Genomic DNA, 25,612 nt, shown 5'->3' with positions numbered 1-25,612 from the left:
TTCTTCCAGATTCCTTGAATTGTTTAATGATGTTATGACCTGTAGAGGGAGAAATATGCAACCTTCCAATCTTTCTTTGAGCAACATTGATTGTAAACATTTTAATAGTTTTCTTGTACATTTGTTGAGAAATCGGATGTCTTTGATCCTCAGATACTCCTGGATACTGCTTTTGTACCAAATCATGATTAGTCACCTGTTTGAAATGACACCATTAATCAAATTTTCCCCTGTCATTTCTATTCCTAAAGTGGCCCATCACAACTTTTTTGGAATGTGGTGTAGGTCTGAAATGCAACAATAGATGCATATTAATGAATGAAATTAAATTTCCAAACAAAATGTGAAATATCTTTGGTTCATACTAGTGTGCCTTAATTGAGAGAGTGGTGCCATGAGGAGTTGAAAAAAAAAACTGTCACGTGATTCCTGGTGCCATCTTGGCTTCAAAATAGCACTTGCTGTTAATCTGTCTGCATATAAACCCAGCTATTTTATTTATTTATTCACTGAAAATGCCGGGTTGTTGTGCATTTAGAGGCACAAATAGACACAACAAGGGCTTCAAGATGTATAGATTCCCTTTAGATCCGAACAGAAGAACGATTTTGGAAAATAAAGTCAGCCCTGTTGGATAGAAGCCGACATCATCGTCAAAGCTTTGAGAGGCAAATTTACTGTTCAGTCCCATGTACAGTTAACGTTAAAATATTATTCACTCTATTATCAGTTACTGATAAAAGACTGTATAATATATTTGCTTGGTAGCTACAGTATCAGCGACCTAGGGTCCATTTCTATGTTAATTTGGAAAATGTTCTCAATTTCACCAGTACTTTCCACCCAATATCTTTGAAGCTTCTGACAAGACCAAAAACAGTCAGTTCAGGTTCCCACTTCAGTTTTACACTTCAGACACAAAGAGGACAGAGGAATGGTTAAAGAGGTGCCTGCGATGAGGAGATATATCTCATCTGTGTAAAATGTTCAATTGTATGGCTCTTGTCCGGGTACAAATTGAAATCTTTTTTGCAAAAGACCAAATAGTTTCATATTTCTTTATCTATAATCACAGATAGCTCTTTCTCCCACACACCTCTAACTACCGTGTCAGCAGTAGAAAAACCGTTGAGTATAGAATGTACTCAAAAGTATAGATAGAATGTACTCAAAAGTACTTTTGATTGTTGGTGAAACAGGATTTGCTCTAACGCAGATATTTCCAGGTGATCAATAAGAGTTGTACAATTATAAAGTTTCAGATTCACCTAACCTGCGTGTCTTCAAACATGGGAGGAAACCGCAGCACCCGGAGGAAACCCACGCAAATATGGGCAGAACATGTAACCTCCACACAGAAAGGCCACAGGTGGGAATCAAACCCATGACGTTCTTGCTGGTGGGGAACAGTGCTAACCACTAATCCACCATGCTGCCCAATGGCAAAAACATATGACACTCCCACAAAGCCTGACCCTTTATTTCAGAATCAGACAACTTTATTTATCCGAGTGGCAGTTCAATTCACAGTTACCTGCCTTATTGAACCGATTTAATAGGGAACAAGCAAAATAAATACAAGACTTTCCATAACAGCACACCAACAACTGGCCTCACCTGTCAGTACGATACAATAACTTGACTGGAAAACACCTTTCAGACTCCAAATTCAGTGCAGGTCACAATCAGCCTCGGCCTACTTTCCAGCGTTTAACAGCCTGATGGCTGAAGGAGTAAATGAGTTGGAGTATGTTTGTTTTCGTATAATAGCGCCGCCCGGAGGGCATAAGAGAAAGGTCAGAGGAGAAACTGTGTCCAGACTCATCGATGATCCCTCTGGCTTTCTGGACCACACGTTCCTCCCAGAGAGAGCTCAGGTCCCTCAGCTGGACTCCAATAATCTTGGAGCAGACTTTAACAATCCGGTTGAGGCAGTTTCTGTCCTTTATGGGTAATCCATGGAACCAGCAGATAAAAGAAAAAGAATAAGGTCAATAAAAGAATGATGAAAACAAAATAAAATGCCTTCAGAAACACTAAAAGAGATCAGCTTCTGCGACAAGTGAATCCCTTGTTGTCCACATTTAACTATTGACTCTGTGTTCTGGACAAACTTTAAATCGGAGTCAAACACGGTTCCAGGGTACTTGTAGGAATCAACAATTTGTACATCTTCACTGTGGATGATGCTAGCTGCTGGTGAAGGCCCCCAGCCAGTCCTTCTAAAGTAGATGATCATTTCCTTTGTTTTTTTAACATTAAGATCAAGGAAGCTGTCATCACACCATTTAACACACTTTGGCAGAGCGTCCTCACGGCCTGACTCAGAACCCTGGAGAAGAGACAGCAGAGCTGTATCATCTGAGATCTTCACCACATAGCTGCTCTCCTGACCCACCCTACATAGTCCATGGGCTGGGTGGGCTCACCTTGCACCCCCCCTAAAAGTGCTGAAAGTTGATGTAGGTTGTAGTATTAGATCAATATTTTCATATTTTCCATGTTGCCACTGAAAATATAGGGACTCAATGGCACTCCTGGGGTATTATTTGTGGGCGTGGCTCCAAATTCTCCTTTGGTCGGTTTTGGGGTAGGGGAAATCTAAACTGACATAACGTTTGAATGGATTGTCACAGAAAGGGTATGACCCATCAAAATGTTTGTCTTGGGCCACTCTAATGTTTGAAATCATCGCTATGCAAATTATGTCCACATTTAGGTCAACAGAGGTCAAAAGGTCAAGAAATTTAGGGAATGCCTAAAATCTGGAAGTTGGACCTGTAAATGTTCCCTGAAGTTCCCAAATAGCAAAGTATTCACCTAGGACCCCATAAAACCTCTTTCTAACATCCCTTTACATGTTTTAACCCACCAATGTTTAATCATTTTCAACACTAATGGCTCTGTATTTTATACAGAAGGGGTGAATTTCGAAAATGCAACATGGAAAATCTGAAAATATAAATCTAATACTACAACCTACATCAACTTTTATCACTTTTAGGGGGTGCAAGGTGAGCACACCCAGCCCATGGACTAACAGCTGTCTGTGTACAGAATAAAAAGCAGGGGAGAGAGGACACAGCCCTGAGGACAACCAGTGTTGGACATTGAAGTCTTGGACATGTGAGTGTTCACTAAAACCCACTAAACTCTATTTGTTAAAAAATTTAAGAGCAGCAATAAAACCTGACCAGACAATTTAAAATGAGAGGAAAGTCTCTCAATTAAAACACGAGACTGCATTTTATTAAAAGCTGACAAAAAGTCAGCAAATAAAAGTCCGAGATTTTGGCATTTCCAGGTGCCAATAGACTTTGCCCTCAGTTAAGGAGAGAACTTCCTCTTTCAAGATTTTTTCAAATGTTTTCATCACCGAAGATATCAGAGCCACAGGTCTAAAAATCATTCAAATCCCTCGGTTTATTTGACTTTGGCACAGGAATTAAAGTAGCTGTTTTCCAAATTAGATGGAATCTCACTGCTATCAGCAGACCTCTGAAAAGCTGAGTGACCGCGGCACTGAGCTGGACGGCACAGCGATGCAGTGTGTGCCCACAGATTAAATCAGGGCCGATGGCCTTCCTCATGTTAACTTTACTGAACAAAGATGTGACGACTTCCTGGGCAAACACAAGGACAGAATTATTAACAACAAGAGACTAACTCAACACAGAAATATTATGAAGAAAATCAGTTCTTTCCCAGGGAGGTGAAAAAGAATCAAAAACATCTGCCAAGTCGTTCCCGCTCACACCGCCGACTGTAACAGGATACTTAATTTGGGTGGACTGACTGATGGATGCCATGGACTTAATTCCACTTTAGTCTGCACCACTAAACTGATTTTCAATCAATCAGTTCAATCAATTTCAATCAGTATCCCAATACTTCAGTTTTGCCTTCCTTATTTCCACCTTTACCTCCTTGGAGACAGACAGCCTTTATCTCCAATGATCATCAGAATAGAAAACCCTGATTTTAGTTCTTTTGTGACCCAACGCTTATTATTAGGGTAAGTAACCACGTCCTTAGTGGGGACAACCATGTAGAAGGTCATGTAAGAGGATATAGTCTCTGTATGTTCAACATCCTCACATGCATCACAGAAGCTCTGCCACTCTGTGCACCCAAAACACGCCTGAAGGGAGGAAATACTGCTTTCTGATCACCTTTTTACTGTCCTTTCTCCACATACGAGGTGTCAAAAGCAAGGTTTATACACAGGCATGAGAAAAACACTGTTATGCCGCGTTCACACCGGGAGCGACCAGACGCCACAAATTCACTTCGGTCGCGTGGCGATGGACGCGCCACCATCGCCCGGTGTGTCGCTCTGCTTTCGCTGCGAAAATTCGTCCCAGTGCATCATCAAATAGGAGGAGCTTACATTCGCTCGCCGGCTGCGGTTGTCAGTCAAGTTAACATGACGGACCTTGATCACATGGAGTGAGTTGTTGTGGAAAGCTGACAGACGTCATGAGACGTTCCCAATTCAGGGAGTATCATTATTTGCTGCAGGAGCTGCGTCTGGATGACGGCCGCTTTCAGCGGTCCTTCTGCCTCTGCAGGACCCAGTTTGAGGACCAACTGTCCCGTTCACGCGTGCTCATGTAAACAATAAAAAAAAAAAAACTGCATTGCCTGCTGTGGGGCTGCTCCTCACTCGTCCCCAAAAAACTCTGTCATAATTGTGTTTAGAAACCAGTCACCATTTGCTTTATTGTACATCTTTGTAGTTAATAAATAAAATAATCTTTGGACGTTTTGCTTGCGCGCGCATGTAAAAAAAAAAAAAACCTCCGCTGCTGTGGGGCTGCTGCTCGCTCTTCCCCCAAACTCTGTCATAATTGTGAAATAAAGGACAAAAGGGACATAAGTCCTGCTCACAGGCTGGCTACCAGATACAGGACATGCTCACATCTTCAGTCAAACTCCAGACATTTCCATGTCACTACATATTCAGTCCCTGATTGATCATCGCGGTGCGACAAGATGAAAACGTTCAGATTTTTCAACTTGGGGAGGAGGGCAACGCGACGTGATGTGACACAATTTCGCACCACAAACGCGCCAATCACTCAAAATTGCTTAACTCACGTCGCTTCATTCGTGTCCATCGTGTCACACTGCGTGGCATGGCGCCTCAACTCATCCTTCCATAGGGATTACATGGCAACCTGTCGCTGCTGTCACTCACGTCGCGCCGGGTGCAAACGCGACATTATAAAAAGAAGCACCAAAAGAAGGTGTTGGCAAAGACTTGTATGCTCTCCTGACTGAACCATAACACGGATCCAGTGTAGTGTTCTTCCATGTAGTAGCACAGGTGACATATTGTTCACATGTTCTCAGAGTTTTATCAAGTTTAAAATGATTAAAATCCCCAAGAATGAATTTGGGAGTATCTGGGCAAATCAAGTCGAGGTGTTGTGTGACATCAGTGATCAGCTGAGCAGCAGCAGATGCGTTAGCTCACGGATGAATGTACACCAAATTGTAAAACAGTTGTTGGAATTTGCGAGACAGGTAAAAGGGGCGGAGAGAGATGGACAGTAGCTCCACGTCTGCTGTACATATCCTCTTAAATGGACTGCATTTACAGTGAAGAAAATAAGTATTTGAGCACCCTGCAATTTTGCAAGTTCTCCCACTTAGAAATCATGGAGGGGTCTGAAATTTTCATCTTAGGTGCATGTCCACTGTGAGAGACATAATAATCTGGAAAATCTGGAAATCTGGTATAATATGGAAATCACAATGTATGATTTTTTAATTTCAATTTCAATTTATTTCCTTTATATAGCGCCAAATCACAACAGAGTTGCCTCAAAGCACTTCACACAGGTAAGGTCTAACCTTACCAACCCCCAGAGCAACAGTGGTAAGGAAAAACTCCCTCTAAGGAAGAAACCTCAAGCAGACCAGACTCAAAGGGGTGACCCTCTGCTTGGGCCATGATACAGACATAAATTACAGAACAATTCACAGATGAATATACAAGAATTGCTGTTGGCGCACAGGACAGGAGGATCGCCAACACAAATACCACACCCATCTCTGGATGGAGCTGCACCTTAAACAGAGAGAAAAAACAGAATGTCCAGGCCCGTTTGAAGTTCACCAGTGACCATCTGGATGATCCAGAGGAGGCATGAGAGAAGGTCATGTGGTCAGATGAGACCAGAATAGAGCTTTTTGGAATCAACTCCACGTACCATGTTTAGAGGATGAGAACAACCCCAAGAAAACCATCCCAACCATGAAGCATGGGGGTGGAAACATCATACCCGGGGGGTGCTCTTCTGCAAAGGGGACAGGACGACTGCACCGTATTAAAGGGAGGATGGATGGGGTCATGTATTGCAAGATTTTGGCAAACAACCTCCTTCCCTCAGTAAGAGCATTGAAGATGGGTCATGGCTGGGTCTTCCAGCATGACAATGACCCCAAACACACAGCCAGGGCAACTAAGGAGGGGCTCCGTAAGAAGCATTTCAAGGTCCTGGAGTGGCCTGGCCAGTCTCCAGACCAGAACTCAATAGAAAATCTTTGGAGGGAGCTGAAACTCCAAACCTGAAAGACCTAGAGAAGATCTGTATGGAGGAGTGGACCAAAATCCCTGCTGCAGTGTGTGAAAACCTCGTGAACAACTACAGGAAATGTTTGACCTCTGTAATTGCAAACAAAGGCTACTGTATCAAATATTAACATTGATTTTCACAGGTGTTGAAATATTTATTTGCAGCAGTAACATACAAATAAATTATTTAAAAAATCATACATTGTGATTTCCAGATTTTTTTTTTTTTTTTTAGATTATGTCTCTCACAGTGGACATGCACCTAAGATGAAAATTCAGACCCTTCCGTGATTTCTAAGTGGGAGAACTTGCAAAATCGCAGGGTGCTCAAATACCTATTTTCCTCACTGTATATCACACTTTTCCATCTGCATCAGACGCTCAAAGCGCTTTACAATTATGCCTCACATTCACCCCGATGTCAGGGTGCTGCCATACAAGGCCAACACTACACACCGGGAGCAATAGGGGATTAAAAAACTTGCCCCAGGGCCCTTAGTGATTTTCCAGTCAGACTGGGATTTGAACTGAGGATCTTCTGGTCTCAAGCCTAACGCCTTAACCATTAGACCATCACCTCCCCTTTTCCTAACCGTTATAGTTTTACAGTACCTTTGGCTGACGTAGAAACATATGCCTCCTCCACGGCTTGTCCCGGTGGTCTCCGGGGACCGGTCCAGGCAAACCGGGCTTCCAAACCCACTTAGCTCCAAGTCTGAGTCTGGGACCGATTCACTGAGCCAAGTTTCCGTGAATGCAATGTCCTCACTTCAAGTTCATCTATTGTGTGTCGGATAGATTGCACATTTGACAGCAGGACAGTGGGAAGAGACGGTAGCCTACAGCGGGTGTCAAGACGGTGATTCTTTAATTTTCTGCTAATTCCACCTCTCCTTCCCCATTTTCGAACTGACTTAGCCGATTTACGGAGCTCCATCAGGATGTTTGCAGGGACATCGCCAGCAGAAGACGTCCATAAAGATAAGATGAGCTCCCGACTAAGAGAAACTCTCCCTGACCCACCGTGCCCCTTCAGAGCATGACATAAGGAAGAGTGAAAAAGTAGCACTGACACACAGAACAGTGTGATAAACGTAACCACAGTCCCCAGTATCCACATTTCTGGAGCTCTGACGGGTTCACTCCCACATCCGACTTAAAAAAGTAAATAAATTACTGAAAATACTGGCTAAAAACAACTAAGAACACGCTAAGGCTGGATATCCTGCTGGGTCGCACTGCGCAGAGTGCCCCACGACTGCACCGACACGTCACTACTCCCAGCAAATATTTTGTTCACACCGTGTTCAGACTCGGAGCCACAGTCTGACTTGCACCTGTTAAATTGGACACAAAAGGCTCTGATTTGACACTTTTCTGCTTTCACTGCTTCGTCTGCCATCATAACAGTTTTTACAGTGAGCCCACTGATTAAAAATGGATCAGAAAAGTCCACAACTTTACATCACAAAGTCGGTAAAAGAGGAAATTTTTCAGCTTACCTTTGATTTGGAGGTGATGATTGTAGAAAGAAAAGCTTGATGAGGGTCAAATTAGTCCAGAATAAAGTATAATCAAGAGACAAAACAGTCACGCACATCACTGCATAACACAGAGTTACAGAGCTGCAGCTACATAAATCAGGCTTTAAATTAATTACATAAATCATCATAAAATGTACATTTATGTTAATTTGATAGCTTAACTATTTTTATATTTATTTTGATAGCACCTGTACCTGGATGTGTTGTTGTATGTAGATAAATGATTTTTAAAAAATGTTGAAAATATTAAAGGTTCATTCAGTAGTTCAGTGCAGTTGGAACCAAAATGCTGCCATGTTCTGAGTTGAAGCCACTCTCTCAATTAAGGCACACTCGTTCATACTTTCTGCAGTCAAAGTCAATGTGAGTACCTGTGCATGTGCAAAAATCTCATGCACTACACATGGTACATGTGTGACCAGACTGAGAATGTAAACAGAGGTCAGAGAATCTGAGATTGCGTGCTTCATTCTCTGCACAGGGCGACATGCACCACGCTGCATGTTGCATGCAGTTTGGTGCACTTCTGGATTAACGGCTCACTGTTGTGTTCACTCTGCTGAGCTGTGCACGTGCACAAGATGTGCATGGTTTTGTAAAGCTCAGTCTCTGTGTGTGCACATTTTTTGTGAACACATCACTTATGAGGATACACTGTACAGACTTGACACTTACATCATCGGTGCATCCCACGCAGAAGAAGAGTCGACACCTTTCAGGGTTGATTCATGCATATATTTGCATATTAATGAGCGTTAAGTCCTTTTTTCCCCAAAAAAGCAATTAGTTACAGCAGGAATCCAGTTGATATGTTCCTCATGCACAGATCCACCCATGGCAGTAAAATTAAGTCATATCAAGGATTAAATGAAAATGTGCAGAAGTCACAGACGGACTGTTACTGGACTCAAGGTCACTGACGGTCACAGAAGGTCACTGCTGCTGTTTCTTATGGTTGTTGAAAAAATATTTTTACATTCCTTGTTAGTTGTTATACCTGTGGTTTGGAAGTTATGTGTTTAATTAAGTCAGTGGTTATGTGATTGATCTTCACACCAGCAGTAGCTGAATGTGAGTCAGTTGAGTTCATTCAGAAAAAGCTTCAACAGTTTTCTGGTTGAAGACAGAAATGTCTTCAAGAAACTAAAAAAGTCCACCTGGACACCATGACCTGGAAATTAAGAGAAACACTCACCCTTAAAGGGACTTGGACCCAGAGGATATAAGTTTGGTCAACGTCTGGTCGAAAACAGCGAAACAGCACAAAACAGTTTGAATTTGTGCACCACGAAACATTGCGCTGACAGGCAGGCGTGCATGAGCCCGGTGCGACAGCTCGTACATGCGACTGTGTCTGTCGAGCAGGAAGAGTGCGAGGTGCACCACATGATTGTACCGCTTATGTGGAATAAATAAAAAAATAAAACCGGCTGGTACCTGTGGGAAGAAATCGCACTGCTTATGTGGAATAAATAACTATAAAATCAGCTGGTACCTGTGGGACCACATCGTGCTGCTTATGTGGAATAAATAAAAAAAATAAAACCGGCTGGTACCTGTGGGAAGAAATCGCGCTGCTTATGTGGAATAAATAACTATAAAACCAGCTGGTACCTGTGGGACCACATCGTGCTGCTTATGTGGAATAAATAAAAAAAAATAAAACCACCTGGTACCTGTGGGACCACATTGTGCTGCTTATGTGGAATAAAAAAAAACAAAAAAAAAACAGCTGGTACCTGTGGGACCACATCCTGCTGCTTATGTGGAATAAAAAAAAATAAAACCAGCTGGTACCTGTGGGACCACATTGCGCCACCCACGTGGAATTAAAAAAAAGAAAAAACACACCACCCACGGGACGCAAACTCAGGCCTTCCAAAAGCTCTGATTGCCAGTCAGAGAGAGACTTTATCAGTGAGCTACGGAGCTGTCCTTTGAAAGCTGCATGAATATGCCTCATATCAGGAAGGACATGGAAGTATTACAAAAAAAAATAAAAAATTAAAATCCCACACCATATAAAAAACACAATTTCAATTTATATAGCACCAAATCACAACAGAGTTGCCTCAAAGTGCTTCACACAGGTAAGGTCTAACTTTACCAACCCCCAGAGCAACAGTGGCAAGGAAAAACTCCCTCTGAGGAAGAAACCTCAAGCAGACTAGACTCAAAGGGGTGACTCTCTGCTAGGGCCATGCTACAAACATAAATTACAGAAACAATTCACAGAACAATTCATGGACGAATATACAAGAAATGCTATTGACACACAGGACAGGAGGATCGCCAACACGAATACAACTCCCATCTCTGGATGGAGCTGCACCTTAAACAGAGAGAAAAAACAGAATCAGGCATCAGAAAGACAAAAATGTACTGTATAATTTGCCAGCATTAAATAACAAGAAAACCAGAAGAAATACTAAGGTGATCGCCGGCCACAAGCCCTAAACTTCACTAAAAGACCCTGAATTTAGGTAAAGTTGAGGCCGCAACACGCTCCAATTACTAATAAATGAATTAAAAGAGTAAAAAGCGTAAAACAAAACTGTACCAGTATGCTAGCCATATGAAAGGGAAAATAACTGCGTCTTAAGTCTGGACTTGAAAATCTCCACAGAATCTGACTGTTTTATTGAAGCAGGGAGATCATTCCACAGAAGAGGGGCACGATAAGAGAAAGCTCTGTGACCCACAGACTTCTTATTCACCTTAGGGACACAAAGTAGTCCTGCACCCTGAGAACGTAAAGCCCGGGCCGATACGTAAGGTTTAATTAGGTCAGCTAAGTAGGGAGGTGCCAGTCAATGAATAATTTTATAGGTTAGTAACAGAACCTTAAAATCTGATCTCACTGGGACAGGAAGCCAGTGAAGGGATGCCAAAATGGGTGTAATGTGGTCGAACTTTCTGCTTCGTGTCAAAAGTCTGGCTGCAGCATTTTGAACCAATTGGAGACCCCTAATGCTAGACTGCGGTAAACCATAAAATAGAACATTGCAGTAGTCCAATCTAGAAGAGATAAACGCATGGATCAGGGTCTTAGCATCAGCCATAGACAGGATGGGACGAATCTTCGCTATATTTTGCAGGTGGAATGTGGAGACCAAAGGACAACAAAGGATCAAAAATTACCCCAAGGTTCCTCCCTTTGTCAGTGTGATGTATGACACACGAGCCGAGGCTGAGCATTAACTGGTCAAATTCATGCCGATGTCTCACTGGACCAAGAACCATCATTTCAGTCTTATCAGTGTTTAAAAGCAGGAAATTTCTAGACATCCAACTTCTCACTGCTGCAAGGCAATCTTCCAAGGATTTTATGTGAACGAGATTACCAGCAGTTATCGGCATATACAACTGAGTATCATCTGCATAGCAGTGAAAGGTAATCCCAAAACACCGCAATATGTGCCCAAGGGGTGCTATATAAAGGGAGAAAAGCAGGGGGCCTAAGACAGACCCTTGTGGAACCCCAAATTTCATGTCACTAAGGTTAGAGGTAGTGTTACTGTACAAAACACAGTGAGAACGACTGGTCAAGTATGACGCCAGCCATGCAAGGGCACTCCCAGTAATCCCAAAATGATTTTCCAGCCTATCAAGTAGAATATGATGATCCTCTGTATCAAATGCAGCACTGAGATCTAACAGCAACAGAACTGTAGTGGTGTCCGAATCCATTGTAAGCAGAAGATCATTCACCACTTTAGTGAGAGCCGTCTCTGTGGAATGATATTTTCTAAAAGCAGACTGCAGTGGGTCAAAGAGATTATTCTCAGTTAGATAGTCTACGAGCTGCCGTGACACCACTTTTTCCAGAATTTTAGAGCACAATGATAGATTTGATATTGCTTAAATTTTCATTGTTACGCAGATGATACCCAGCTTTATCTATCCATGAAGCCAGAGGACACACACCAATTAGCTAAACTGCAGGATTGTCTTACAGACATAAAGACATGGATGACCTCTAATTTCCTGCTTTTAAACTCAGATAAAACTGAAGTTATTGTACTTGGCCCCACAAATCTTAGAAACATGGTGTCTAACCAGATCCTTACTCTGGATGGCATTACCCTGACCTCTAGTAATACTGTGAGAAATCTTGGAGTCATTTTTGATCAGGATATGTCATTCAATGCGCATATTAAACAAATATGTAGGACTGCTTTTTTGCATTTGCGCAATATCTCTAAAATTAGAAAAAAAAGAAAAAAAAAGATAGAATTTAATAAACATAACTGTGGGTGCAGTGCTAAACAACAAAAAGTCCGCGGTCTGGTGAGGTGGAAACACGGCGCGCTCTCAACAGCGCAAACGGTCCGGAGCCACAGCAGTTCGGACCCAGGGACCCCGCCGACACCCCCAAGGTGGCCGCGACAAACCAAGTGTTGTGTGGGCCGCCAGAAGAGGAGGTACTGCTGGCCCACCACCAGAGGGCGCCCTGTCTGGAGTGCGGGCTCCAGGCACCAGAGGGCGCAGCCGCCTCACAGGAGCAGCCAGGGTGACAGCTGTCACGCATCACCTGCAACAGCTGTTACCAATCATCTGATCGGCAGGAGTATATCAGCAGGACGACGTCTCCACCTCTTTGCCGAGATATCGTTCTACCTGGAAGGTAACGTACCTCAGCTGACTGATTGACAGTGCTATTTTTGTGACTTTGTGCGTTGTAGTGTGGACTACTTTTCCAACGAGAGGTGGAGGTAGTTTTTCCTGCCGTACGGATTCCTGGGTGCAAACGCGCCCTCCTTTAATTGCTTTTTGTTCCTCGCCAGCAGTACCAGGTCCGACACGCGGAGGCAGTGGCCACCTGGGAGTTCGGGACTTGGCGGCTCCAGTATTCCCGGGGTCTGGTGGCGGAGGAAATCGTGTGTGGTTCCGGTTCTGCTTTGGACAGGCGTCTCCTATCTTCGAGCCTGCCCACACGACACCTTTGTGAATTGACACCTGTCTATTGTTGTAATCTGTTGTATTTGTTGTGCACATTCACAACAGTAAAGTGTTGTTATTTGACCTACTCCATTGTCCGTTCATTTGCGCCCCCTGTTGTGGGTCCGTGTACCTACACTTTCCCAACACCAAGTCTGTGAAGAAAGAAAACATGAGGTGAGTCCAACTCCACACAGAGAGGCACAACTCAAAGGTGCACGCAATCAGCAAACACTTCCTGGCTTAAATCTATACATCAGCTTCTTACCCTGCAGGCACGGAACAATTCAGTTCAAATCTCCACTGCAGCAGAAGCTGATTAGACAATTAGCATAACGTGACAGCTCACTAACACAAGGTGTGAGGGACACCAAATCCACTGTCATTACTTCATAAAAGTCACGAAAAACCAAATTACCTCAGGAAGTGTGCTGAAGAGCGTGAGACCTCACCCAATCCTCCTTCACAGACTGTGGCGTCAAACCTGGAGCAGTCTCTGCGTCCGTGATGGTGAGATTGTTCTCCTGATGTCAATCTCACACGTCTGCTCACAAGGTCGAGTCTCTGGCAATCACACACTGTGCATTCAAGATTTAAATGCAGCAATCTCTGATCAAGACAAAATACACCACAGCTGTGAGTCCTGATGACCTGCACGTGAAAACAAGCCTCAGGTGTTCAGGGTGAGGTCCTAATGCTCAGCCACTCAGTCCTGAATGCATACCACCTGGTGGGAGAAACAGAAAACAAAACCCAAGCCAGCCAAACACCCCAGCCCACAACAGCCGGGATATGTTTAACCTAATGTCTTCTGTTTTCTTCCCAAGGTAATCCAGGAAATCTTGTGCTGTAAAAGGAGAGCGAACTACAGGTGGTTGTCCATGAATAAGTGTTGCCACCGTGTCAACACTTATTCATGGACAAAGTCTAAGATAGCATCACGCCACGCAAGGTGAAATTCTTCTAATTTTGAACGACGCCATTTCCGTTCTAGACCTCTTGCTTTATGCTTGAGGTCACGCAGATAGTCATTGAACCAAGGTGACTGTGATTTGGGGCAGCACGGTTTTAACAGAGGTGGTGCAATCATGTCGAGTGTAGTTTTGAGCACTGAGTTTAAACTATCCACAAGTCTGTCTACTGACTGGGTATTTGTCATATGTGAAGCTAAGACATCAGGCAGTCTAGCTTCAAGTTCAGTCTTAGTTGAGGAGTTGATGCATCGCTGTAATGATATATAAGGTTGTTGTTCCTCTAAACACGGCAGCGAAACTGTAAACTTAATAAGTGAGTGATCAGACACCACTGATGTAAGAGGCATGATGTCTATATTTGTGACAGCAATACCACGTGCGAGAACCAGATCCAGGGTATTTCCACTAATGTGCGTCGAATCCCAAATGCATTGCCAAAATCCTAATGCATCCACAATTTCCATAAATGATTTGCAGAGGGGATCAGAAAGCTTATTTATATGAATGTTAAAGTCATCAATGACAGAATGTTATCTACGCTAGTTGACAAGTTAGAGATGAACGCACCAAATTCATCTAAGAATTCAGAATGAGCCAGGAGGCCTATATACAGTGACAAAGAAATACGACTGACTTTTATTCTTCTGACCTTGGCAATGTGTAATATCCTGAGCAGAGCGGAGAATCAGATGCTCAAACGAGTTATATTTGTAACCCCCAACAGCTAATAAGCTTAACCTAGATTTATAAATAACAGCAACACCCTCGCCTTGCTTCGCATCACGAGGTACGTGACTAAATGTATATGCTGGTGGGCAGGCCTCATTTAAGGGGAGGACAGCTGTAGGTTTAAGCCAGGTTTCACATAACCCAATCATATCTAAGTGATGATCAATAATTAGATCATTGATCAACAATGATTTTGAGGACAGTGATCTTATGTTAATGAGACCCAGTCTAAGGACCTCAGTGGGGTTGACAGTTGAACTGTTTGGCTTTAGGGGTGGTTCCAGAGTAGCATATATAAGATGCCTCGAAGTAGGTTTTGGTTTGAGACATTCCACGTGTGTTGTAGGTAGCAGACACGAAATCTTTGCTATTGCTGGAACAACCACCGGGCCATCCGCAATTTCAACATCATCCAATATAGTTATGGGTATTAAGTTTGGAAAGCATATCCCTCTATGATTTTTATGGACACGACTGTGATTTTTATGGACACAACTATGGAAGCAGGCCACAGTCTCAACTTGTTGAAATTCCCTCCCTGGCAAATAAACTGCACTATCACCATAGTGGATTTTCTGCACTAATTTCCCCGCTAAGCTAATAGATTCCCCACCCACATTTGTCATAAGCCTTGCAGGGTCTCTAATCACCTGCTCCGTGGCCTGCTGTAGATTCCTAATGTTACCCTCCCTGTAGAGCTCTATCTATGTTCGCGGACAAGATGGCGGCGCCTTCCCCAGTAGGGTGGAGGCCGTCCGGCATCAGCAAGCCACGGTGGCCCCAGAACGAAGGCCAGTTATCAATAAAGCTAAAGCCTTGCTGTCGACAAAACTGTGCCAGCCACCTATTTAACGATGTCAGCCTGCTAAACGCCTCATCAGTACCCTGGGAGGGGAGGGGACCAGAGACTATTAATCGATGCCGACACATCTTTCTGGCAAGGTCACAAGTCCTCTCTATGTCCATTTTTGTGAACTCTGAGTGCTTCATCCTGATATCATTGGTGCCAACGTGAATAACTATGTGACTATATCTCATGTCATGTTCCTTCGTCTGTCTTCCCTTCTGCAGCGTTAGCACCCTAAGATGAGATGCAGTGTCGGGAGCTCTGGCCCCAGGAATACATATAACGTCAGACGGCGTCTGTAACCTGATTTTGCGGGTGATAGAATCCCCTATCACTAAAGTCCGGTGTTTTGGCCTGGAGACAGGAGTTGAAGTCACCTGTGGGCTCAGAGAATTCACATCAGGCAAATCCAAGGGGGAGAACCGATTCACAGTTCACACTGGCGAGTGTGATTGGGGTGCCACAACTGGGCACCAAGCCCTACGGGGCTTCCTCTGCCTAGCCACAGTCCAAAAGCCGTCCTCCACAGCCGATGTTTCTAAGCTGATGCTAATGGGCTCGCTAGCCGGCCCAACACTAACCTCATCTGGAGTGCCCGCACCATCTAACTCCACTGAGCTAAGAAACTGCTCCAACTTACGGACACGGCTCTCTAAGAGAGCAACCCTATTTTCCAACATCTCGCAGGATTTATGGAGGGTGTAAAGTAGGATTTGTAGTGTACTTTGTGCACTAAGAAATTCAAGAATTTAGCCAAACAAACACAAGCTAACCAATAATGGATAAGCTAACCACTCCTAAGGCTCACACAGATGCAAATAAATGAATTAAAATTCCTAGCTAGCGAGAAAAAAAAAACACTCCTAAAATTAACACAAGAGTAAACTACTAAGCTAAAATTGAGTTACACTAAACAGTTAATTAACTAACAGAAGTATAAAAAAATGAAATGAAAAAATGATGATGGGGGATCGAAATAGCTAACGCAAGCTAACCACTAGCGAAAATGCTAGCCGCTCCTAAGATTTTACACAGGAGTAAAATAATTACTTAAAATTCACAGCAGTTCAACTGAAAAACGAACAGAAGTATTAAACAGGTAAAAAAGCAACAGCAATAAAAAGTAACGATGGGGGGAGGGGAGGAGTCGACCTAGCTAGCGAAAGCTAACCGCTAACGAATGCTAACTGCTAGCGAATGCTAACTGCTAGCGATTCACAACAGGACTGTTGTTAAATAACATTCAGAGTAGATACAATTAATAACCACAAGAGTGCTAAACAGAAATAAAAGAAGCGTATACAACCGTGTGAAGTTCAGAGTACCCTGACAGCAAAAAGGTCCGTGTAGGATTTTGCCACTTCCGCCTTATGTCCGTTTACCAATCAGACTCGCTACAAATATGATCCGTCTGTTTCTCTGGTGATGACCCATGGTCACAGACATACAGTCATGAAATGACATGAATGATGTAGCAGGTCACTCTTCTCATGTCCACAACTACTGGTCCGGTGTGTCCAGTCAGCTGCGCGCATGTTCTGCCCGACACGCATGTTCTGTCCAACACACGTGTTGTGGACGGCGCACGGCAGCATAGACACCATGTCATGTGGAACAGAACTCACATGAGTGACGTGACGGTCAGATCGCCCACTGTGTGTTCTGATCTGACCGCCCCTTTCAACCTGGCAGGCTGTCATTGTCTGCTCTGTGTGCGTGCTCACTCAATGTAGCTTGATGCCATGGAAATATCTGTTTTTATTTATATCCACGTAAATACAGCAATTAGACACACGAGCCTCACAGTGGACAGCTGTAAGTCCATGTCTGTCCAAACACAGTAGGGGTTGTCTAGCGGGGATGTCCAGAATGACAGATCACCACAGCCACTTCTGTCATAGCCACAGCTGTCCGTTCTCAGCACACACACCAAAGCCACAGTCGTGTGGAACTTAGACAAATTTGTGATGGGTTTGCACAGTGCCCCCTTTGTCTTTCAGCCACGGGTGCGTGCAAATAGTTGTAGCAACAGGTGTATGAGGCGTTAGAGGCAGGGATGAAATTACACGGTTTGTACACGATTCCTGCATCATGAGCACTAAGTCCACACTTCGTCCAAACTTCACACTGTGTGTGAAAGGGCCCCAACTGAGGTCTTGTTGTAGAACCCTCTGGTCCATTCCACCATCAGACGGTGATGGAGCAGACAAAAAGCTGCACTGTGCAGTTTCTCTGATCACAGCCACAGAAACCAATCTGCGTGTCTCGGTGGCTTCCCTCACACGTCGCTTTCTTTATCCATAACTGCCGACTCCAAATTTACCATCCTGTAACATGGTAAACACACACACACACACACAGACTCCGGCTCTGGCACCGGCCTGATCCTCACTTACGTGCTTCTCTTCTCCTCCTGGATCTCGGGGTTTTTGTTCACTTTATTTTTGTTGGAACTCTCTTTTCACTCCATTTATCTCATTACGGTCTGGCTATCTCCGGTGGCATTGAAAATGAAGTGTTAATCTCTCTTCTCATCAATCTCCTCAGCCCAGAAGTGCCCGAGTCTCTCCCTGCATCACGAAATGATGACTGGCACTTTAGGTTGTTTGGAGAAATAAGTGTGGGGGCTAAATTGAATTTTAATGGATCGCGCTTCCCCCCAGTGAAAGGTGCAATCCATTACTGAATGATTGTAATGTTATTTGTTGCCAGTGTTGATTTATGGTACATGGAGTGCGGCGGACCAAAGGTGGGCTCGTTGGGGAGGGAGGCGGCGCGGAGCGCTGATGGGGTTTTAACTACAGCACAGCGGAGACCAGGAGCTTGGTTCACCGCCGCACTAGCTGTTTGCTAACCTCGTTTTGAAGGGCACGGGATGTATCCCATCAGGCATCTGAGGGTCGGCTGAAGGTCAGAGCGAGGCAGCGAGGGCGTGCTTGGAGTAGGTTGGTCTGATGTGTCCCAGACCAGGGGAAGCAGGCTCATATTGGACATGGAAGGGATGCACCAAATGAGATTTTGTGATGTCACAATGATGTCATAACCTTGTATGGAATGGAACACAGGCAGCGGTCTAATTTTGGGACCCTTCCAGTGCACGTCCCCTCATTTATTTATGAATCTGACCTTTTAAAAATGTATCATTCAAGTCCAAGACTTAAAAGGTTGATACAGTCACATCTTCAGTCGGTCTTTATTTATGAAACATAAAATAACATAAAACGTGATCGTTTCACATCTGGCAGTGCAGGTTTGTAGAAGACAGCTTCCTGGATTCAACAGTGTGACGCTTTGAGAACAAATGAATGGAAACACCGAGTCATGACGATGCTCTCTACTGTTCCATGACATGAGCTCCCCCTGGTGGTGACTGCATGAATTAATGTATATAATGAAGGGACCTCACGTCTTCCCGATGTGAAATATATACAAACATCCAGTTTGACCAACGGAGTTTAGTTCTGCAGCTTAGTCTGAGGTGAGAATAATTTAAAAAATAATAATAAAATGTGACGTTACTGCACTGCTGAAGGTTTAATGCTCGGCTAACATTAGCTTAGCCTTTTAGCACAGCTGAGCTGAGTGAACGCTTTAATTTGTAAATGGTTCAGTCTATTTTTTAATTTTTGCCAAATAAAGATACAGCTTTTTTGTTACTTCTAAGATGACAAAAAGCTCAACAACTTCAAATAATTTAGATTTTTTTTTTTTTTTTCAGCTGCTTTTCCTGGGGTTTTTCCTGTTTATTTTATTTTATTTATTTATTTAGTGTTTATTTATATTTTAAGAAATATATATATATATATATATATATATATATATATATATATATATATATATATATCTTCTTCTTCTTTGTCTTTCGTCTGTTCCCGTTAGGGGTCGCCACAGCAGATCAATCGTTTCCATCTCACCCTGTCCTCTGTATCTTCCTCTGTCACACCAACCACCTGCATGTCCTCTCTCAGCACATCCATGAACCTCCTCTTTGGTCTCCCTCTTCTCCTCCTGCCTGGTGGCTCCATCCTCAGCATCCTTCTCCCTATATACCCTGGGTCCCTCCTCTGCACATGTCCAAACCATCTCAATCTCGCCTCTCTGACTTTGTCTCCAAATCGTCCCACCTGAGCTGTCCCTCTGATATGTTCATTCCTATCTTGTCCATTGTTGTCACTCCCAAAGAGAATCTCAACATCTTCAGCTCTGCCTCCTGTCTTTTTGTTAGTGCCACTGTCTCTAAACCATACAACATAGCTGGTCTCACTACTGTCTTGTAAACTTTCCCCTACACTCTTGCTGATATTCTTCGGTCACAAATCACTCCTGCCACCTTTCTCCACCCACTCCACCCTGCCTGCACTCTCTTCTTCACCTCTCTACCACACTCTCCATTACTTTGAACAGTTGACCCCAAATATTTAAACTCATCTACTTTCACCACTTCTACTCCTTGTAACTGCACTATTCCACTGGGCTCCCTCTCATTCACACACATGTACTCAGTCTTGCTTCTACTGACTTTCATTCCCCTTCTCTCCAAAGCATATCTCCACTTCTCCAGATTAGACTCAACTTGCTCTCTACTCTCACTACAGATCACAATGTCATCTGCAAACATCATAGTCCATGGGGACTCCTGTCTGATCTCATCTGTCAACCTGTCCATCGCCACTGCAAACAAGAAAGGACTCAGAGCTGATCCTTGGTGTAATCCCACCTCCACCTTGAATGAGTCTGTCATTCCGACTGCGCATCTCACCGCTGTCACACTATTCTTGTACATGTCCTGCACTACCCTAACATACTTCTCTGCCACTCCAGACTTCCTCATACAATGCCACAACTCTTCTCTTGGCACCCTATCATAAGCTTTTTCTAAGTCCACAAACACACAATGTAACTATTTCTGTCCTTCTCTGGGCAAGATGGCGCCTGTGTTTGTTTGGGCTGCGTCTTGCCTGCTAATGTACCGACTTTCTGTCATGTTTCTGATCGTCTGTGCCGTGATATCAGTTGTGACGGACTGCGACTGTGTCGATGCTGTAAGGAGTTATGATCGAGGCTCTCTTTTTCAAATCAACGAGTCAATGGAATGCCTTTTTAATGACTGGGACAGATACAAACAAACTTTCCCACCCCCGTTTGTGTGCTCGCCCTCCTCCCAGGAATACCTGTTGTTATTGCATCGTCTAGGTAATTCCAAAAAGGGGTCCAAGAGGAAATCCTCAAAGCCTCGAGGTTGCAGAGCGGGCATCCAGTTTCGGGTAAAATGTGAGGCGAGGTCTGTGGCTCGCTCATACCGAAGCTACAGGTGGCTGTGCCCCGTTTCTCTTCAGCAGGACATGGCTGGTGGTGCTGCTCTGCTAACGCTCTCCGCGATCCCTCCATGCAGCAGTGGTTGGCCCTTGCATCCCTGTATCCCTGATGGACGTCCCGCCTGGATCCCTGGCTCATCTCGGCCGTCTTTGTGTACATCCTGGGAGCGACGAGGGCTGTACCAGTATAGCTGGATGTCACATGACCGTGGGAGATGCCTGCAGCCAATCCCGCTGCTTCCTGCTGGCTCGACCGAGGCATCATCGCTGAGTCGGATCGGATTATTGAATGCACACACAAATAAAGCATTCTCTATTAATGAACTTTTTGTCAGGAGGAACCTGGATTTCCTTTTCCTCACTGAAACGGGGCAGAGGGAGAACGAGTTCATACATTTAAATGAGCTCTGTCCGGCTGGCTGTTTAGTTGTGGGAAAGCCCCGCCCCTCTCACCGTGGTGGGGGCCTGGCTGCTGTGTACCAGGACAGGTTCACATGCAGACATACGAACATAGATCACGCCGCCTCTTTTGAGGTACTTATGATGGAAGTTGGTTCCTCAGATACTTTTTATTGTATTTTGATTTATCGCCCCCCAGGCCCTGCTGGGACCTTTTTAAAGGATTTTACAGACCTTTTAACATCCATAATTCGATTGGAAAGGGTTTTAATTATGGGGGATTTTAATTTGCACATTGACAATGACACATCAAGTCATGCTGTAGAACTTTTATCAGTGACTGAGACATTTAATTTTAAACAGCATGTGTCAGGCCCCACCCATAGTAAAGGCCATACTTTGGATCTGGTCTTCACATTGGGTCTGCATGTTACTGATGTGTGCGTAGAGGATGTTCTGTTGAGCGACCACTCCTGTGTTCTCTTTGACTTGATTGAGGGTGCCGTCTCAGCCAAGGCCTGTGCTCTCCAAGGTAGAAAGGAGGATTATCACAGGGGCAACATCCACACATTTTTGTGATAAGTTTGATCCTCCTCTTTTTAGTGAATGGCCTTGTGGACAGCTTTAACGGTCACTGTGCAACCATCTTGGATCAAGTTGCACCACTTAAATCTAAGAATGCATCTCGTGAAAAGTTCTGCCCCTGGATTAATGATGCGATCATGAATCTAAGGAGATCTTGTCGTCAAATTGAACGCTTGTGGAAATCTACAAAATTGGAGGTCCACAGGCTGCATTTGAGAGACCTAATAGCCTCCCTAAATAAGATGTTAGAAGAGGCCAGAGCAAACTACTTCAATCTGCTGATTTCCTCTAATAGAGGAAATCCCAAGGCGCTCTTTGAAACTATTAGCTCTATTGTGGCACCTGCTACTTATGTCACTCCTGTTCACTATAAAACTACTAGTGATGAGTTTCTGACTTTCTTTATTGATAAGGTCAGGGCTATAAAAGATAGACTGCCACAGTCAGTGCCACCTTGTCAAGGCCCCCAGCATATGGGACCACCCCCTCAATTTTAACCATTATCAGCAAAATGAAACCATCTTCTAGTACACTAGATGTTCTTCCTTTTAGACTTTTCATGAATGTATTTGATTCTATTGGACCATGTGTTGCCAAAATGTTTAATATGTCCCTGTCGACTGGTGTGTTCCCCAGTTCTTTTAAGCATGCTGTTGTGGAGCCACAGCTTAAGAAAGCTGGACTGGACCCTACAGATCTGAAGCACTTTAGGCCAATATCAAAAACCCCCTTCCTGGCTAAAGTCCTGGAAAAATTGGTCTGTGCCCAACTAACTTTCTTTTTGCAGACTAACAATATTTATGACACTTTTCAATCTGGGTACCGTGAGTTTCACTCCACTGAAACGGCTCTGTTGAACGTGTCGAGTGGCATTATGATGGCTGCTGACACTGGCAAATGCACTGTCTTGGTTTTGTTGGATTTGTCATCTGCATTTGACACAGTTGACCATGGCATCCTGATCAGGAGACTACAGGATCTGGTGGGGATGTCGGGTCCTGTATTAGAGTGGTTTAGCTCCTACCTGGTTGGTAGAACTTTTAGTGTGTCTGTTGATAATGTGATGTCTGAGTCTGCTGACCTTTTGTGGGGTGTGCCGCAGGGCTCGGTTCTGGGACCTATTTTATTTCTTTTGTATATCATCCCTCTCGGCAAGTTGATCCAGCAGTTTTGTGACGTATCCTATCATCTCTATGCTGATGACCTGCAGCTGTACTGCTCCTTTAAAACAACTGAGACCCAGAAACTCAATTCTTTAACCAATTGTCTCACCAAAGTTAAGGAATGGCTCAGTGAAAACAGCTTGCAGCTGAACTCTGATAAGACTGAAACATTGATTGTTGCTCCGGAGAGTGCCGTGCCTGCTATTAGACTGCACCTTGGTGAACTGAATAGTTCAGTTAAGGGCAGCCTGCGCAGTCTTGGCATTATCTTGGATAAAGGGATGTCTCTGGAACATCATACGAAACAGTTAGTTAGGAATTGTTTTTTCCAGATCCGGAATATCTCTAAACTTTGAAAAATGGTGTTTTTTGAAGAGTTAGAGATGATTGTACATGCTTTTATATCTTCGCGACTGGATTACTGTAACAGCCTGTTCACGTGTCTTAATAAGAAAGAACTGGCTCGTTTGCAGGTTGTGCAAAACTCCGCTGCACAGCTTCTGACCTGCACCCACAGGAGAGCCCATATTAGCCCAATACTCAAGTCCCTGCATTGGCAGGCTCCGGAATACATCAAGGAACTGATCCAACCGTATGTGTCCACCAGGGGCCTGAGGTCCTCCAACCTGAACCTGCTGATGGTTCCCCGTACCTGTTTTAAAACTCGAGGGGACAGATCTTTTAAAGCCGTGGCGCCGCGCCTTTGGAATGAGCTTCCCTGCTCCCTTCGCTCGATAGACTCTGTCGATGTTTTTAAAAAGCAACTTAAGAATCACCTTTTTAAAACTGCATTTTAGCTTGATTTTCTTTTAAATGTTTGTATGTGTTATTTTGTATTTATTGATTTTATCATGTGAAGCACTTTGTGACCCTGGTCTGTGAAAAGTGCTATATAAATAAAGTTTACTTACTTACTTACTTACTTACTTCTCTGTACTTTTCCAACAGTATTCTCAGAGCAAACATTGCATCTGTAGTGCTCTTTCTCGGCATGAAACCATATTGCTGCTCACAGATCTTCACCTGTTTTCTAAGCCTAGCTTCTACTACTCTTTCCCATACCTTCATGCTGTGGCTGATCAGCTTTATGCTTCTGTAGTTACTGCAGCTCTGCACATCACCTTTGTTCTTGAAAATAGGAACCAGCACACTTCGTCTCCACTCCTCAGGCATCCTCTCACTTTCCAAGATTTTATTAAACAATCTGGTTAGAAACTCTACTGCCATCTCTCCTAGACATTTCCATGCCTCCACTGGAATGTCATCTGGACCAACTGCCTTTCCACTCTTCATCCTCTTCATAGCAGCCCTCACTTCTTCCTTGCTAATCTCTTTTACTTCCTGATTTACTCTCACCACATCATCCAGCCTTTTCTCTCGCTCATTTTTTTATTCATCAACTCTTCAAAATATTCCCTCCACCTTCTCAGCACACACTCCTCACTTGTCAGCACATTACCATGTGCATCTTTTACCACCCTAACCTGCTGCACATCCTTTCCAGCTCTGTCCCTTTGTCTGGCCAATCGGTACAAGTCCTTTTCTCCTTCCTTACTATTCAACTTCTTGTACAGCTCGCAATATGCCTTTTCCTTTGCTTTTGCCACTTCTCTTCTCGCCTTACGCCACATCTCCGTGTACTCCTGTCTACTTTCTTCATCTCTCCGACTATCCCAAAACGTTTTCGCCAACCTCTTTCTCCTTATGCTTTCCTGGACCTCTTCATTTCACCACCAAGTCTCCTTGTCTTCCTTCCACTGTCCAGATGTCATACCCAGTACTGCCCTAGCTGTCTCCCTCACCACATCTGCAGTACTTTTCCAGTTGTCCAAAATTGCTTCCCCTCCAACTAGTGCTTCTCTCACCTGCTCGCTAAATTTCACACAACAGTCTTCCTCCTTCAGCTTCCACCATCTGATCCTTTGTTGAGCTCTCACTCTCTTCTTCTTCTTTACCTCTAAAGTCATCCTACAAACAACCATCCTATGCTATCTAGTGATACTCTCTTCTGCTACCACCTTACAGTCTGTGATTTCTTTTAGCTTGCATCTCCTATAAAGAATGTAGTCCACCTGTGTGCACCTTCCTCCACTCTTATATGTTACCCTGTGCTCCTCCCTTTTCTTAAAGTAGGTATTCACCACAGCCATTTCCATCCTTTTTGCAAAATCAACTACCATCTGTCCTTCCCCATTCCTATCCTTGATACCATATCTACCCATTACTTCCTCATCACCTCTGTTCCCTTCACCAACATGCCCATTGAAGTCTGCTCCTATCACCACTCTTTCATGCTTGGGCACACTCTCCACCACCTCATCTAACACACTCCAGAAATCCTCTTTCTCCTTCATCGCACAACCTACCTGTGGGGCATATGCACTGATGATATTCATCATCACCCCTTCAATTTCCAACTTCACACTCATCACCCTGTCAGACACTCGCTTAACCTCCAACACACTTTTAACATACTCTTCCTTTAAAATGACCCCAACACCATTTCTCTTCCTGTCCTCACCATGGCACAAC

The 25,612-nt window shown here is 44.0% G+C and overlaps 1 protein-coding gene and 1 long non-coding RNA gene across 2 annotated transcripts in view; one reads left to right on the top strand and one right to left on the bottom strand.

Moving 5' to 3' along the window:
* The window catches only part of LOC117507850 (receptor-type tyrosine-protein phosphatase gamma-like), a 954,825-nt gene that overhangs the window by 514,840 nt on the left and 414,373 nt on the right, over positions 1-25,612 (top strand). The window lies entirely within an intron of this gene.
* On the bottom strand, positions 5,606-16,857 carry LOC117507678. The gene is made up of 3 exons (XR_004559829.1): positions 16,846-16,857; positions 10,688-10,694; positions 5,606-5,738 (listed from the first exon to the last, which is right to left on the bottom strand). It is a non-coding gene; the product is annotated as an uncharacterized LOC117507678 (long non-coding RNA).

This window comes from Thalassophryne amazonica, chromosome 3 (assembly GCF_902500255.1).
Source record: "Thalassophryne amazonica chromosome 3, fThaAma1.1, whole genome shotgun sequence".
In the NCBI taxonomy this organism is placed as follows: Eukaryota; Metazoa; Chordata; class Actinopteri; order Batrachoidiformes; family Batrachoididae; genus Thalassophryne; species Thalassophryne amazonica.
This window is presented reverse-complemented; position numbering and strand designations above follow the sequence as displayed.